This window comes from Eubalaena glacialis, chromosome 2, assembly GCF_028564815.1.
Source record: "Eubalaena glacialis isolate mEubGla1 chromosome 2, mEubGla1.1.hap2.+ XY, whole genome shotgun sequence".
Classification (NCBI taxonomy): domain Eukaryota; kingdom Metazoa; phylum Chordata; class Mammalia; order Artiodactyla; family Balaenidae; genus Eubalaena; species Eubalaena glacialis.
In genome coordinates this window covers 127,089,677-127,104,556 of record NC_083717.1, presented here as the reverse complement: position 1 = coordinate 127,104,556, position 14,880 = coordinate 127,089,677, and positions in this window count along the sequence as shown.

Here is a 14,880-nt window from a genome sequence, read left to right as displayed (position 1 = left end):
CTGGTGCACTAGGCAGTGGATGGTAATAAAATTCTCCAGAATTCTGTCTCCTGTGACTGACTAGTGATTAGGGAGGCGTCTCACAATTGAGTTCCTCCCAGATCTCTGACATGGAATTTTGACTTTGTCCTTCCCTTCTTTTGTCTTCAGCAGATTCATGTTTAGCTAGCAATTTCTAATTTCAGAACATACTATAGACGCACAGTCTATTGCTCTATATAGCCAAAAAGTCAGTAGTTCTAGTCTTCCATCTTACCAAATGGGAAACTGAAACCAGAGAGGTTAAATATTTTGCCCCAAATCAGAGGGCTTAGTAGGAAGTGACTTTAAGTCATACTATGTAATGTAGAACTCAGCACATCATTAAGTCCTCTCAAGCAGGAATTTATTAATTTCCACGCCATTACTTTTTTTTTCCCAACATCTTTATTGGAGTATAATTGCTCTACAATGGTGCGTTAGCTTCTGCTGTGTAACAAAGGGAATCAGCCATACGTATACACATATCCCCATATCCCCTCCCTCTTGCGTCTCCCTCCCACCCTCCCTATCCCACCCCTTTAGGTGGTCACGAAGCACCTAGCTGATCTCCCTGTGCTATGCAGCTGCTTCCCAAGAGCCATCCATTCTACATTTGGTAGTGTATATATGACCATGCCACTCTCTCACTCGTCCCAGCCCACCCCTTCCCCTCCCCATGTCCTCAAGTCCACTCTCCATGTCTGTCTCTTTATTCCTGTCATGCCCCTAGGTTCTTCAGAACCATTTTTTTTTTTGATTCCATATATATGTGTTAGCCTACGGTATTTGTTTTTCTCTTTCTGACTTCCTTCACTCTGTATGACAGACTCTAGGTCCATCCACCTCACTACAAGTAACTCAATTTCGTTTCTTTTTATGGCTGAGTAATATTCCATTGTATATATGTGACACATCTTCTTTATCCATTCATCTGTCTATGGACACTTAGGTTGCTTCCATGTCCTGGCTATTGTAAATAGTGCTTCAGTGAACACTGTGGTACATGACTCTTTTTGAATTATGGTTTTCTCAGGGTATATGCCCAGTAGTGGGATTGCTGGGTTGTATGGTAGTTCTATTTTTAGTTTTTTAAGGAACCTCCATGCTGTTCTCCATAGTGGCTGTATCAATTGACATTCCCACCAACAGTGCAAGAGGGTTCCCTTTTCTCCACACCCTCTCCAGCATTTATTGTTTGTAGACTTCTTGATGATGGCCATTCTGACTGGTGTGAGGTGATACCTCATTGTAGTTTTGATTTGCATTTCTCTAATGATTAGTGATGTTGAACATCCTTTCATGTGTTTGTTGGCAATATGTATATCTTCTTTGGAGAAATGTCTATTTAGATCTTCGCCCATTTTTGGATTGGGTTGTTTGTGTTTTTGATATTGAGCTGCATGAGCTGCTTGTAAATTTTGGACATTAATCCTTTGTCAGTTGCTTCAATTGCAAATATTTTCTCCCATTCTGAGGGTTGTCTTTTCATCTTGTTTATGGTTTCCTTTGCTGTGCAAAAGCTTTTAAGGTTCATTAGGTCCCATTTGTTTATTTTTGTTTTTATTTCCATTTCTCTAGGAGGTGGGTCAAAAAAGGTCTTGCTGTGATTTATCTCATAGAGTGTTCTGCCTATGTTTTTTTCTCTAAGAGTTTTATAGTATCTGGTCTTACATTTAGGTTTTTAATCCATTTTAAGTTTATTTTTGTGTATGGTGTTAGGGAGTGTTCTAATTTCATTTTTTAACATGTAGCTGTCCAGGTTTCCCAGCACCACTTATTGAAGATGCTGTCTTTTCTCCATTGTATATTCTTGCCTCCTTTATCAAAAATAAGGTGACCATAGGTGCATGGGTTTACCTCTGTGCTTTCTATCCTGTTCCATTGATCTATATTTCTGTTTTTGTGCCAGTACCATACTGTCTTGATTATTGTAGCTTTGTACTATAGTCTGAAGTCTGAGAGCCTGATTCCTCCAGCTCTGTTTTTCTTTTTCAAGATTGCTTTGGCTATTCGGGGTCTTTTGTGTTTCCAAACAAATTGTGCAACTTTTTGTTGTAGTTCTGTGAAAAATGCCATTGGTAGTTTGATAGGGATTGCATTGAATCTGTAGATTGCTTTGGGGAGTATAGTCATTTTCACAATATTGATTCTTCCAATCCAAGAACATGGCATGTCTCTCCATCTGTTTGTATCGTCTTTAATTTCTTTCATCAGTGTCTTATAGTTTTCTGCATACAGGTCTTTTGTCTCCTTAGGTAGGTTTATTCCTAGATATTTTACTCTTTTTATTGCAGTGGTAAATGGGAATGTTTCCTTAATTTCTCTTTCAGATTCTTCATCATCAGTGTATAGGAATGCAAGAGATTTCTGTGCATTAATTTTGTATCCTGCTACTTTACCAAATTCATTGATTAGCTCTAGTAGTTTTCTGGTAGCATCTTTAGGATTCTCTCTGTATAGTATCATGTCATCTGCAAACAGTGACAGTTTTACTTCTTCTTTTCCAATTTGGATTCCTTTTATTGTTTTTTTCTTCTCTGATTGCTGTGGCTAAAACTTCCGAAACTATGTTGAATAATAGTGGTGAGAGTAGGCAACCTTGGCTTGTTCCTGATCTTAGTGGAAATGGTTTCAGTTTTTCACCATTGAGAATGATGTTGGCTGTGCGTTTGTCATATATGGCCTTTATTATGTTGAGGTAAGTTCCCTCTATGCCTACTTTCTGGAGGGTTTTTATCATAAATGGGTGTTGAATTTTGTCCAGAGCTTTCTCTGCATCTATTGAGATGATCATATGGTTTTTCTCCTTCAAGTTGTTAATATGGTGTATCACGTTGATTGATTTGCGTATATTGAAGAATCCTTGCATTCCTAGGATAAACCCCACATGATCAGGGTGTATGATCCTTTTAATGTGCTGTTGGATTCTGTTTGCTAGTATTTTGTTGAGGATTTTTGCATCTATGTTCATCAGTGATATTGGATTGTAGTTTTCTCTTTTTGTGACATCTTTGTCTGGTTTTGGTATCAGGGTGATGGTGGCCTCATAGAATGAGTTTGGGAGTGTTCCTCCCTCTGCTATATTTTGGAAGAGTTTGAGAGGGTAGGTGTTAGCTCTTCTCTAAATTTTGAAAGAATTTGCCTGTGAATTCATCTGGTCCTGGGCTTCTGTATGTTCGAAGATTTTTCATCACAGTTTCAATTTCCGTGCTTGTGGTTGGTCTGTTTATATTTTCTATTTCTTTCTGGTTCAGTCTTGGAACGTTGTGCTTTTCTAAGAATTTTTCCATTTCTTCCAGGTTGTCCATTTTATTGGCATATAGTTGCTTGTAGTAATCTCTCATGATCCTTTGTATTTCTGCAGTGTCAGTCGTTACTTCTCCTTTTTCATTTCTAATTCTATTGATTTGAGTTTTCTCCCTTTTTTTCTTGATGAGACTGGCTAACGGTTTATCAATTTTGTTTATCTTCTCAAAGAACCAGCTTTTAGTTTTTTTGATATTTGCTATCATTTCCTTCATTTCTTTTTCACTTATTTCTGATATGATCTTTATGATTTCTTTTGTTCTGCTAACTTTGGGGTTTTTTTTGTTCTTTCTCTAATTGCTTTAGGTTTAAGGTTAGGTTGTTTATTTGAGATGTTTCTTGAGGTAGGATTGTATTGCTATAAACTTCCCTCTTAGAACTGCTTTTGCTGCATCGCATAGGTTTTGGGTCGTCATGTTTTCATTGTCATTTGTTTCTGGGTATTTTTTGATTTCTTCTTTGGTTTCTTCAGTGATCTCTTGGTTATTAAGTAGTGTATTGTTTAGCTTCCCTGTGTTTGTATTTTTAACAGTTTTTCCCCTGTAATTGATATCTAGTCTCATAGCGTTGTGGTTGGAAAAGATACTTCATACGCTTTAAATTTTCTTAAATTTACCAAGGCTTGATTTGAGACCCAAGATTTGATCTATCCAGGACAATGTTCCATGAGCACTTGAGAAGAAAGTGTATTGTTTTTGGATGGAATGTCCTATAAATATCAATTAAGTCCATTTTGTTTAATGTGTCATTTAACGCTTGTGATTCCTTATTTATCTTCATTTTGGATTATCTGTCCATTGGTGAAAGTGGGGTGTTAAAGTCCCCTACTATTGTGTTGATTTCTCCTACTGTTGATTTCTCCTTTTATGGCTATTAGCATTTGCCTTATGTATTGAGGTGCTCCTATGTTGGGTGCATAGATATTTACAATTTTTATATCTTTTTCTTAGACTGATCCCTTGATCATTACGTAGTGTCCTTCTTTGTCCCTTATAATAGTCTTTATTTTAAAGTGTATTTTGTCTGATATGAGAATTGCTACTCCAGCTTTCTTTTGATTTCCATTTGCATGGAATATCTTTTTCCATCCCCTCACTTTCAGTCTGTATGTGTCCCTAAATCTGAAGTGGGTCTCTTGTAGACAGCATATATACGGGTCTTGTTTTTGTATCCATTCAGCCAGTGTATGTCTTTTAGTTGGAGCATTTAATCCATTTACATTTAAGGTAATTATCGATATGTATGTTCCTATTACCATTTTCTTAATTGTTTTGGATTTGTTATTGTAGGTCTTTTCCTTCTCTTGTGTTTCCTGCCTAGAGAAGTTCCTTTAGCATTTGTTGGAAAGCTGGTTTGATGGTGCTGAATTCTCTTAGCTTTTGCTTGTCTGTAAAGGTTTTAATTTCTCGGTCGAATCTGAATGAGATCCTTGCTTGGTAGAGTAATCTTTGTTGTAGGTTTTTCCCTTTCATCACTTTAAATATGTCCTGCCACTCCTTCTGGCTTGAAGAGTTTCTGCTGAAAGATCAGCTGTTAACCTTATGGGGATTCCCTTGTATGTTATTTGTTGCTTTTCCCTTGCTGCTTTTAATATTTTTTCTTTATTTTTAATTTTCGGTAGTTTGATTAATATGTGTCTTGGCGTGTTTCTCCGGATTTATCCTGTATAGGACTCTCTGTGCTTCCTAGACTTGATTGACTATTTCCTTTTCCATATTAGGGAAGTTTTCAACTATAATTTCTTCAAATGTTTTTTCAGACTCTTTTTCTCTTCTTCTTCTGGGACCCCCATAATTCGAATGTTGTTGCTTTTAATGTTGTCCCAGAGGTCTCTGAGACTGTCCTCGATTCTTTTCATTCTTTTTTCTTTATTCTTCTCTGCAGTAGTTATTTCCACTCTTTTATCTTTCAGGTCACTTATCCGTTCTTCTGCCTCAGGTATTCTGCTATTGATTCCTTCTAGAGAATTTTTAATTTCATTTATTGTGTTGCTTATCATTGTTTGTTTGCTCTTAATTCTTCTAGGTCCTTGTTAAATGTTTCTTGTATTTTCTCCATTCTATTTCCAAGATTTTCGATCATGTTTACTATCATTAGTCTGAATTTTTTTTCAGGTAGACTGCCTATGTCCTCTTCATTTGTTTGGTCTGGTTTTTACCTTGCTCCTTCATCTGCTATGTATTTCTCTGTCTCCTCATTTTGCTTCATTTACTGTGTTTGGAGTCTCCTTTTTTCAGGCTGCAGGTTCATAGTTCCCTTTGTTTTTGGTGCATGGCCCCAGTGGGTTAGGTTGGTTCAGTGGCTTGTGTAGGCTTCCTGGTGGAGGGGACTGGTGCCTGTGTTATGGTGGATGAATCTCTTTCTTGTCTTTCTGGTGGGCAGGACCATGTTCGGTGTTGTGTTTTGGGGTGTCTGTGAACTTAGTATGATTTTAGGCAGCCTCTCTGCTAATGGGTGGGCTTGTGTTCCTGTCTTGCTAGTTGTTTGGCATGGGGTGTCCAGCACTGGAGCTTGATGGTCGTTGAGTGAAGCTGGGTCTTAGCGTTGAGATGGAGATCTCTGGGAGAACTCTCACTGGTTGATATTACGTTGGGCCAAGAGGTCTCTGGTGGACCAGTGTCCTGAATTTGGCTCTCCCACCTCAGAGGCTCAGACTTGACAGCTGGCCAGAGCACAAGCCCCTGTCAGCACATGGCTGGAGAAGATGGGTTATGAGTTGGGTGTCAGCCACTGCCCTGTTGTAGCTCTGTCTCAGCTGTCTCCAAAGGTCACCCAGACACATTGGGTTATTCCACCATTCCTCAGAACTTGCACATGCCAGTGTGGGATTTGTAGATGTCCTCCTGATACTCTTCATTGAAATACCTTGCATTGATGGTGGTGAGAGATATGCTAATAGTGTTGGTTCTCTTCAGTTCAGAGACTGGGACAGTCTGAACCTTCATGTGGCCAAGTCAGGAGCAGCTGGCCAAAGGTCCCAAAGTGATAACATGTCAGATTACAAGAAGTCTTTCTGCAGCACCTGAGCACTAGTCCCAAGCAGCCGCTCCGCTCAGCTGCAGCACTCTGACTGGCGAACTCGGTGGTGCCCTCCAATGAGGATTTCTGCCGGCCCTAGAGCCTGACTTGCTCACCCAGGCAAGGAGCTGAGGAGAGCGTCTCCCGGCCCTGTCTCACCAGAGGAGCAGACACCTGGAACCGCACCATTACTTTTTGGACAAGCCCTAATATAACACTCTTTATTGGGTCAGATCTAAGTATTATCCAGGCCTGTAGTTTGTCTCTGACAATATCAGTGAGAGAGTAGTTTGTCCCAACTCCTACTTTCTTTAACGTCCTGGTTTTCATCTGAGATCTCAGAAACTAAATGTGTGTTGGCCTGTCCACCTCCATATATGCATGGTTTTGTCTGGCTAGCAGTATGGGGCCAGAATCAGGAACCAATACAGACCCGCAGTGAGCCTGCCAACCTAGAGCAATGATGATCCACAGAGAGTTGCATCCTGTGCACCTGGGTACCAGGCATAGAGCTAGAACAAAAGATTGTCAATCAGGGTAGTAGCTGGGAACTCATGGGGAAATTGGCAATTAACCCAGGACATCCTCAATTTCTCAGTCTAAAGAGACAGAAAGAAACATTGATCATTGCCTGGATGTGTGTGCTGGACAGCAAGGTGCAGGCTAGTGTTGGACCACACTCTGTAGTAGGATTTGTGAGGTTAAGACAAAAAAGAAATCCCTCAACTATATATAATCTGATACATATACACACGGATACATATCAGATCATTTAATTGCAATATTGCAATATAGAACTTGGCATTTGAATCTCCAAGGACAGGGTCTGTGCTTGTTTCATCTCAAGCATTAACTCACTGCCTGGCACATTGGAGAGGCCAAATAAATGTTGATCTGAATAGTTTTATTCAATTCACTACTGTAGAAGTACTTACAATTTTCCAGGCAGTGGGGAAGAAGCAAAGGTAAGCCACACACATAATCATTGCATTCAAGGAGTTTACAGATTCTAGTGAGTGAAATGCAAATTATAATAAAGATTCAAAGAAAATGTTGCAGGGGAATGAAACTGGTAGGTATTACATTAGACAAAGAACAGGGGAAGCCTTCATGGTAGAGACATCTGACAGCTGAGTCCTGGAGGATAAATAGGACTTGAGAGGAGATAGACTGGGAAAGAGGAGAAAAGACAAGATAAGCCTAACCGGGACTTGGGAAAGTGCTAGGCTATGTGTCCGAGGAGGAGGAGGCGTGTGTGTGTGCGTGTTTGTGTACACACGCATGTGCTCATGCGCATGAATGAGTGTGTATGTGTGATAAGTTCACGAAGATTTATGGGAGAAAACCTTGGATGATTTGATTTCAGTAAATAATAAGAATCACTCAGTCACAACTATGTTTTCGTATAGTACCTGCCAACAGTATACTGAATAGAGGGAGAGAAGTAAGTTATGAAGTTAATGCATACATTTAGGCTGGAGGTAATAAAATAAAGGCCTGAAAAAAATGTATGGCAGCTGGAAAAGTAAAGGAGGCAATGGATTCAAGATATAGTGTAGGGTTTACAATTAAAAAATATTTGTAGGTTAGTTGAAAGAGGGTGATAAGGAAAATGAGTTATCAAAAATGACTGATATATTATATCAGAGCAGTATGAGATCCCAATGACGTTAACTGAAATAAGGAAAGAAGGAAAGGATAGTTTAAGGGGTTGAAAAAATTGAATACCTACCCAATTTTGGAAAGATGGAGCTTGAATCAGTAGGTACTTTATTCCTTGTCCAGCTCCACTCCTAAGTCCCAGTCACCTCTGCCACACTGAGGAAGTTGCTTGGCTGTGTGCAGGGTATGGAAGGTGTGAGCAAGGCCTGTACCAGGGCTGGAGGGGGAGCAAGCACAAAGCCTTGTGCTCTCTGGGCCTGAAGAGACGCCTGCAGACTGCAACAGAACCCTCAGGTGTGAGGACCAGAATGCCATGCACCCTGGAGAGGGCTCGGCTTGGGTCCCCTTTGCCCACCTCCTGAGGAAGAGCAGCACCCCCAAGGAAGTGGCCTTACTGGCTCCCAAGAGGTGAGGGGAAGTGGATCAGGTGAATGTAGGCACCTTACTCTGGAGGCTGGAGGAACCCTAGCCTTGACTGCAGGGGAGAATGGGGAGATGAGGGGCTTCCTTACAATTCCCTGGTAGCAAACTGATACATTGACTGCTGGAGATGGTCTGTGGAAGCAGCATGCTTCTCTTTAGGGCACCCCAAACTCTGGATATGAGGTCTGAGAATGAGTTAGAAATTGGCAAAGAAAACTAGGGGATCAGCAGTGATAAGAGAAGAACAGCATCCAGAATACGTAGCTCCTAAAGGAAATAGAACTGAAGACAATTTGAACAAAAATTAATAAGAGAACTTGAGGTTCAAATACAGTATAAAATCTCTCACAGTCTTGGAACTAAAAAAACTCATAATTTTTGAATTAAAAAAATCAGTATATGAATTGGAGGAAAAGATAGTCACCATTGAATTCTGAATTAGGGGCCTGGGAGATTAAGTGGGGGGAGAAAAAAAGAACACCACAGAACAGAAGTGGGAAGATAAAGAAATCAGGAAGGAAAAGGTAGTGGTTTTGGAAAACAGGTACTCAAGATACAAATAGGAGTTCCATAAGAAGATGTAGGAATCAATGGAGAAGAGGCAATAATTAGACAAATAATAGAAGACAGTTTCTCTGTATTGAAGGAAGATTTGAGCCAGAGATTCAAAGGGCTCACTGAGTTCCTGGCATTATTGTCAAGAAAAAAAACAACGCAGTCCTAGCCCAAGAATCTCTCTGAGCTCAAAGGATAAAAGGCAAATTGTATAGACTCCCAGAGAAGGAACAAACTGTTTTAAAAATAGGTAATAATCAAACTGGCAGTCAGACCTCTTGTCTACAACACTGGAAAATAGAAGGCAGTAGAGTGAAATCCAAAGACTACCAAGAGAAAAAGAAGGCAATATGAGAATTCTGCATCCGGCCAAGATACCCCTTACTTGTTTGTGGAAAAAAACACCTGAGGATGCATAATAATCCTGAGAATGTATTATCTACATACCGTATCTGGGGAGAATATTCAAGAAAATCTCCAACAAAGAAAAATTGAATAATTGAATGAGAACAGATGATGAACGTATATGTGTAAATGTGTGTGTGTATTATTGTAGCATGATGGGAACATATAACTGCTAAATAAAGATTCTTGAAATAGAAGTAGTATGACTAATGATGCTAACTTTAGGAATGGGATGTGTCATAGTAGAGTGGGGAATGAGGGAAGTAAAAGTATTCTAATGAATACTGATTTGATCTAAACAACATGGATCCTGTTTTATTTATAATTTTGACATTTGTTCATCATTAATTGTTTGCATATAATTATTTATTTTTAAAAATATTGCATTAAAATATCATTTATTTTGATTACTGAGTTTTTTGGTACAACCCTAAATTTTGTGTCCAAGGCCAGTGTCTTACTTGCCTTACCCTGGTCCCGGCCCTGCCAGGAAAAATAAGGAAATGGAAGAAGAGAAAACAGCAGAGTCACAAAGCCAAGTAAGAGGAAAGTTTTAAGAAGGGCATCAACAGAGGTAGCATACCGTACAGTCTGAGCAGAGTTCATGGGGTCTTGTGCTAGGCAAGCTGTGGTACCAGTTGCAGTCATGTAGTAGAGGTAGAGTCTAAGTGGGTGGTTAGGAAGTAGAGACCACTGATAAAGACAATGATTAAGCACAGTATTGCTTTTATAAATGAGAAAGTCAGTTGTTAACAATTTCAATAAGCTTTTGTCCATGGGGATGACTTCATGAAAATTTTCTATGAAGAGAAATCACTTGGACTTAGGACATCACCAAAAGCAAACAGTTCCCGGCCTTTCTCACCTTCTGAGATGGCCCACACTCTGTCTGTGGAGTGTGTTTCTCTCTAAATAAATCCGCTTCTTATCTATCACTTTGTCTCTCACTGAATTCTTTCTGCGATGAGACATCAAGAACCTGAGCTTCATTAAGTTCTGAAACCAGGGATGGAACCCATGCCCCCTGTGGCAGAAGCGAGAAGTCTTTAACCACTGGACCGCCAGGGAAGTCCCTCCACCTTTGTCCTTGACAAGACTATCTCACAATTCTGTAGAAGTAGAATTTGCAGAAAACTGATAGTAATGCAAACAATTTCTGTCCAGAGAAATACAAATTGTATCTAGTAAAATGCAAGTAATTGTAACCCTATGAATATTGCCCAGTTTTGCATCCATTTGCAAATTTACTTCAGCATCCCTATCTGACTGTAAAGGTGGTATGTTGAGTTCCTGTCTGAACTAGTTGTAATATCTTACTGGGTCCATGAGTCAAATAAAATCTTGGACATGTGTTCACTTTAAAAAAAAAAAAAAAAAAAGCAAACAGTTCCCATCCAATTACTAACCAGGCCCAACCCTGCTTAGCTTCTGCGATCAGATGAGATCCGGCGTGTTCAGGGTGGAATGTCCATTGACAGATGAATGGATAAAGAAGATGTGGCACATATATACAATGGAATATTACTCAGCCATAAAAAGAAACAAAATTGAATTATTTGTAGTGAGGTGGATGGACCTAGAGTCTGTCATACAGAGTGAAGTAAGTCAGAAAGAGAAAAACAAATACCGTATGCTAACGCATATGTATGGAATCTAAAAAAAAAAAAATGGTAGTGATGAACCTAGTGGCACGGCAGGAATAAAGATGTAGACATAGAGAATGGACTTGAGGACACGGTGGGGAGGGGGAAGCTGGGGCGAAGTGAGGGTAGCATCAACATATATACACTACCAAATGTAAAATAATTAGCCAGTGGGAAGCAGCAGCATAGCACAGGGAGATCAGCTCAGTGCTTTGCGAGGACCTAGAAGGGTGTGATAAGGAGGGTGGGAGGGAGGCTCAAGAGGGAGGGGATATGGGGATGTATGTATGCACATGGCCGATTCACTTTGTTGTGCGACAGAGGCTAGCGCAGTATTGTGAAGCAGTTATACTCCAGTAAAGATATATTAAAAAAAAAAAAAAAAGCAAATAGCTCCTACTCATCTTTGGCTATTGAGGCAGCTCTGAGATGAAAATGGTCTTTGAAAGAAACTTTCTAGGAAGTCCATGTCTCCTTGCATGTCTCATATCCAGGAAAACAACACAGGCTTTCAAAAATCATTGTTATCTCACTCTCACATGGGTAGCCATGACTGAAAAATGATGTGTTCTCCTTTCTTGTCCATCCTTCATTACACACGTGCACTTCTGAAAGAATAAAAATAGGGAACTTAGACTCTTTTTTTTTATGGCCCCTCTTCAGACCAGACTCCATTTAGGACCTGCTCTTCCTGTACACACTTTGAGAAGGGTTGCCAAGGAAACCCGAAACAAAGACGACTTCATGCACTCAAAGCAGGAAAATGCATCAGCACCTCAAATCTTTATACGTTACTGCAGATTGACAGTCTCCTTCCTTTCTCCAACTGGAGTTTTAAAGAACAGCCTTAAAGAACTTCTCATGTTTTTTAAATCTAGGATACAGTCGATAGGGAGTTTTTTTCTCTTATCTTTTGGCTACTTTTCAAGTGTTTTCACCATTATTTCACAGTTTATGTATTCAAAAGTAAACATTACAAAATAGGAACTCTTCATTTTAAAAAGTGAAAGGCTTAAATAAAGAAAATGTTTTTATTCCATATTGACTTCTGTAGCACCACCTTTAACAAATATTGCTATAGCTTATATGTTAATTTTAGAACTCCTAAGGCTAGTGTTAGTATCAGTGGAACAGATCTTCTGTTGTTGCTTGTCAGAGTATATAACCCCATAACCTGCTAACACTTCGAAATCTTTTGGCATACAAATTGGCTAGTTGTAGGATTTAATTGTCATAACTGAATAAGGGTCATTTTCAACACTGCAAATTGATATATTTGATTTAATTCATTAGATTGTCTTTTGCATCATGTTATTAGAACAGGAGGAATACACTGTATTAAGCAAGAGTCTTTGGGGGGAAATAAAATCCTGATACTTGACTAGTTACATGGGCAATGCATGGCTAGATAAAAATAAACAGATTTTTCATTAAAAAAGGAATATATTGTATAAGCAGAGGGGTGGTGGGGTGGCAATGACCTGGCAAAAACTAGGGAAGAATGAAGGTATATAGAGTAAGAGTGTCCATTTGGGATTTGGAAAGAATGGTTACTGAAATAGGATCTAAATCTGAGTGTGTGTGTGTGTGTGTGTGTGTTTTCCAAAAAACCAAGTTTAACTTTCCCTGTGGTCATCTTCTTCTGAAGGGCACTGTTTTCTTGACTGTACCTTGCCTCAAGGTATTATTTTTGAGAAACCACACAGCCTCCAGGGAAGAGATGAATGTGATGCTGTGAAAAATGGAGGGACTCAACACCAGCCACCTGAGTCAGATGGAGTCGGCGCAGAGAGGTAGCTCTTCAGGAGGTGTGGCAGTTCTCATGTGATAATCATATCCTTGGAGAATCACAGATCCAGAGCGGAACCTCTTGCCTCACAATGCCCTAGGGTGTGATTATCTTATGATAACCATCTTAAAGATGTCTTTTTGCTCAATTAACACATACGTCCATGAAAATTAGCTATCAAGATGAGTTACAAAATACAGATATTTAACATGACAGGTTAAAATAGTGCAGATGTCTTCATCCAATTATTGCAATTTGTACTCTGGACAAGGAAAACTACTTGGATGAGTGATTCAACTTGCTAACATTTACAGGTTTTGTAATTGTATATGATTACCAGATTTCTTCATATTGGGCAAACTCTGTATTTTCACTGACAGAGCTGTCTTTTTAAAAGGCAAACCCAGGCAGGTTTATATGAGTTTACATGTGTCTTCAGCTCCCATCAATTTATTCTGTTTGGACCTGCCCTTTTACAAAACTTCCCCAGGGATCCCAATACATTTTCTCATCCATTCTGAGGCATGCAATGAGAAGGAGCCATGCCATTTGCCTTTTGAGCATTTGCTGGCACAGAGTAAAACATACTTGTTATGTGTACCCATGGGCTTGGGATATTTCTTGAGAATAAATGGGGCAGCCAAATGAAGAAAGGTTTGTACATTGTTGAAGAAGTTGGTATTGATCTGAATTCCCCCTGATTCCTGGCAGAATGCTGTAATACCTCTATGGACCATGGGTTCCTTCTCTGAATGTGAGCAGATTCATTCAAATAATCTCTAACTTTCTTTCCAGCTTTAAAGTTCTGTGCTTCTGCAGTGAAAATACATGTGACCTCCTGATAGATGAGGATGCTAAATGGTTAGGTGTTTCCTAAACTGTTTGGGGCAATAGTTCTCAACCAGAGGCAGGGACAGTTGATAATGTCTGGAGACATTTTTGGTTGTCACACTGAGGGGGAATGCTACTGGCATCTAATGGATAGAGGTCAGGGATGCTGCTAAACATCCTACAATGCACAGGACAGCCCCCTGCCCAAAGAATTATCCAGGCCCAACTGTCAAGTGCTTAGATTGAGAAACCTTGCTTTAGGGCAAGTTCCTTAACATCTCTAATCCTTAGTTTCCTCATCTGTAAAATGGAGATGATAATACCAACCTAATTGAGTTTCTGTGACGATCCATTGAAGCAATGCATGTAAAGCAGCTAGCCCTGACTGGCATGTAATAAAGACTCCCTACGTGTCAGCAGTAATTATTAATTTAAAAATTAATAGTGCCAATAATATTAAAAATATATATTTGCTGTACACTTGGAAGAAAAATTCTTTCAAGTCATTTTTTTCAATGACTAGTTAATCAAGTATGCCAACAACTTGAGAGGCTTCCTGGACCTCTGAAACAGTCTATCACAGTGGTTCTGAAGATGTGGTCCCTGGACCTGCTGCATCAGTATCACTTGGGAACACATGAGAAATGCAAATTCTTCAGCTCCATCCCAGATCTACTGAATCAGAAACTCTGATGGTGGGGCCCAGGAAACTGTGTTTTAACAAACCCTCTAGGTGATTCTGATGCAAGCTAAAGTTTGAGAACCACTGCTCTAACGTATACCTTGGGAATAATTCCTCAAAGGGGAAACTAGGTCTCATCCTTTTAATTATGCCAAACACCTGGTTGAGTGCCTTGTATGTGGTAGGTACTTAGTAACATGATTGAATGGGAGGAAAAGCTAATTCATGAGCAGGACCCAATCCTACATTTTTGACAATTGTCCCCACAGCTTGGCATTGACTGATGTTGACAGACACAACTGAGTTACACTCACAGACCCTAATCTCTTTCTATCTGCCTGTACCAGGTGTAAGGCAGCCCGCCTGTGGGCTAAAGAGGCCACTTGTGCTTACAAGTTGAGACCTGCCGGCACAGCTTAAGTGATCCTACACCTTAGTTAGGTCCAAACAGAGGGAGAAGTTTCATTAGAAATAATTAAACTCAAATGCAACAAACCCAGGAGTTCAACAGAACTGCACCTGTGGCTGTCATCAAATCATTCCTC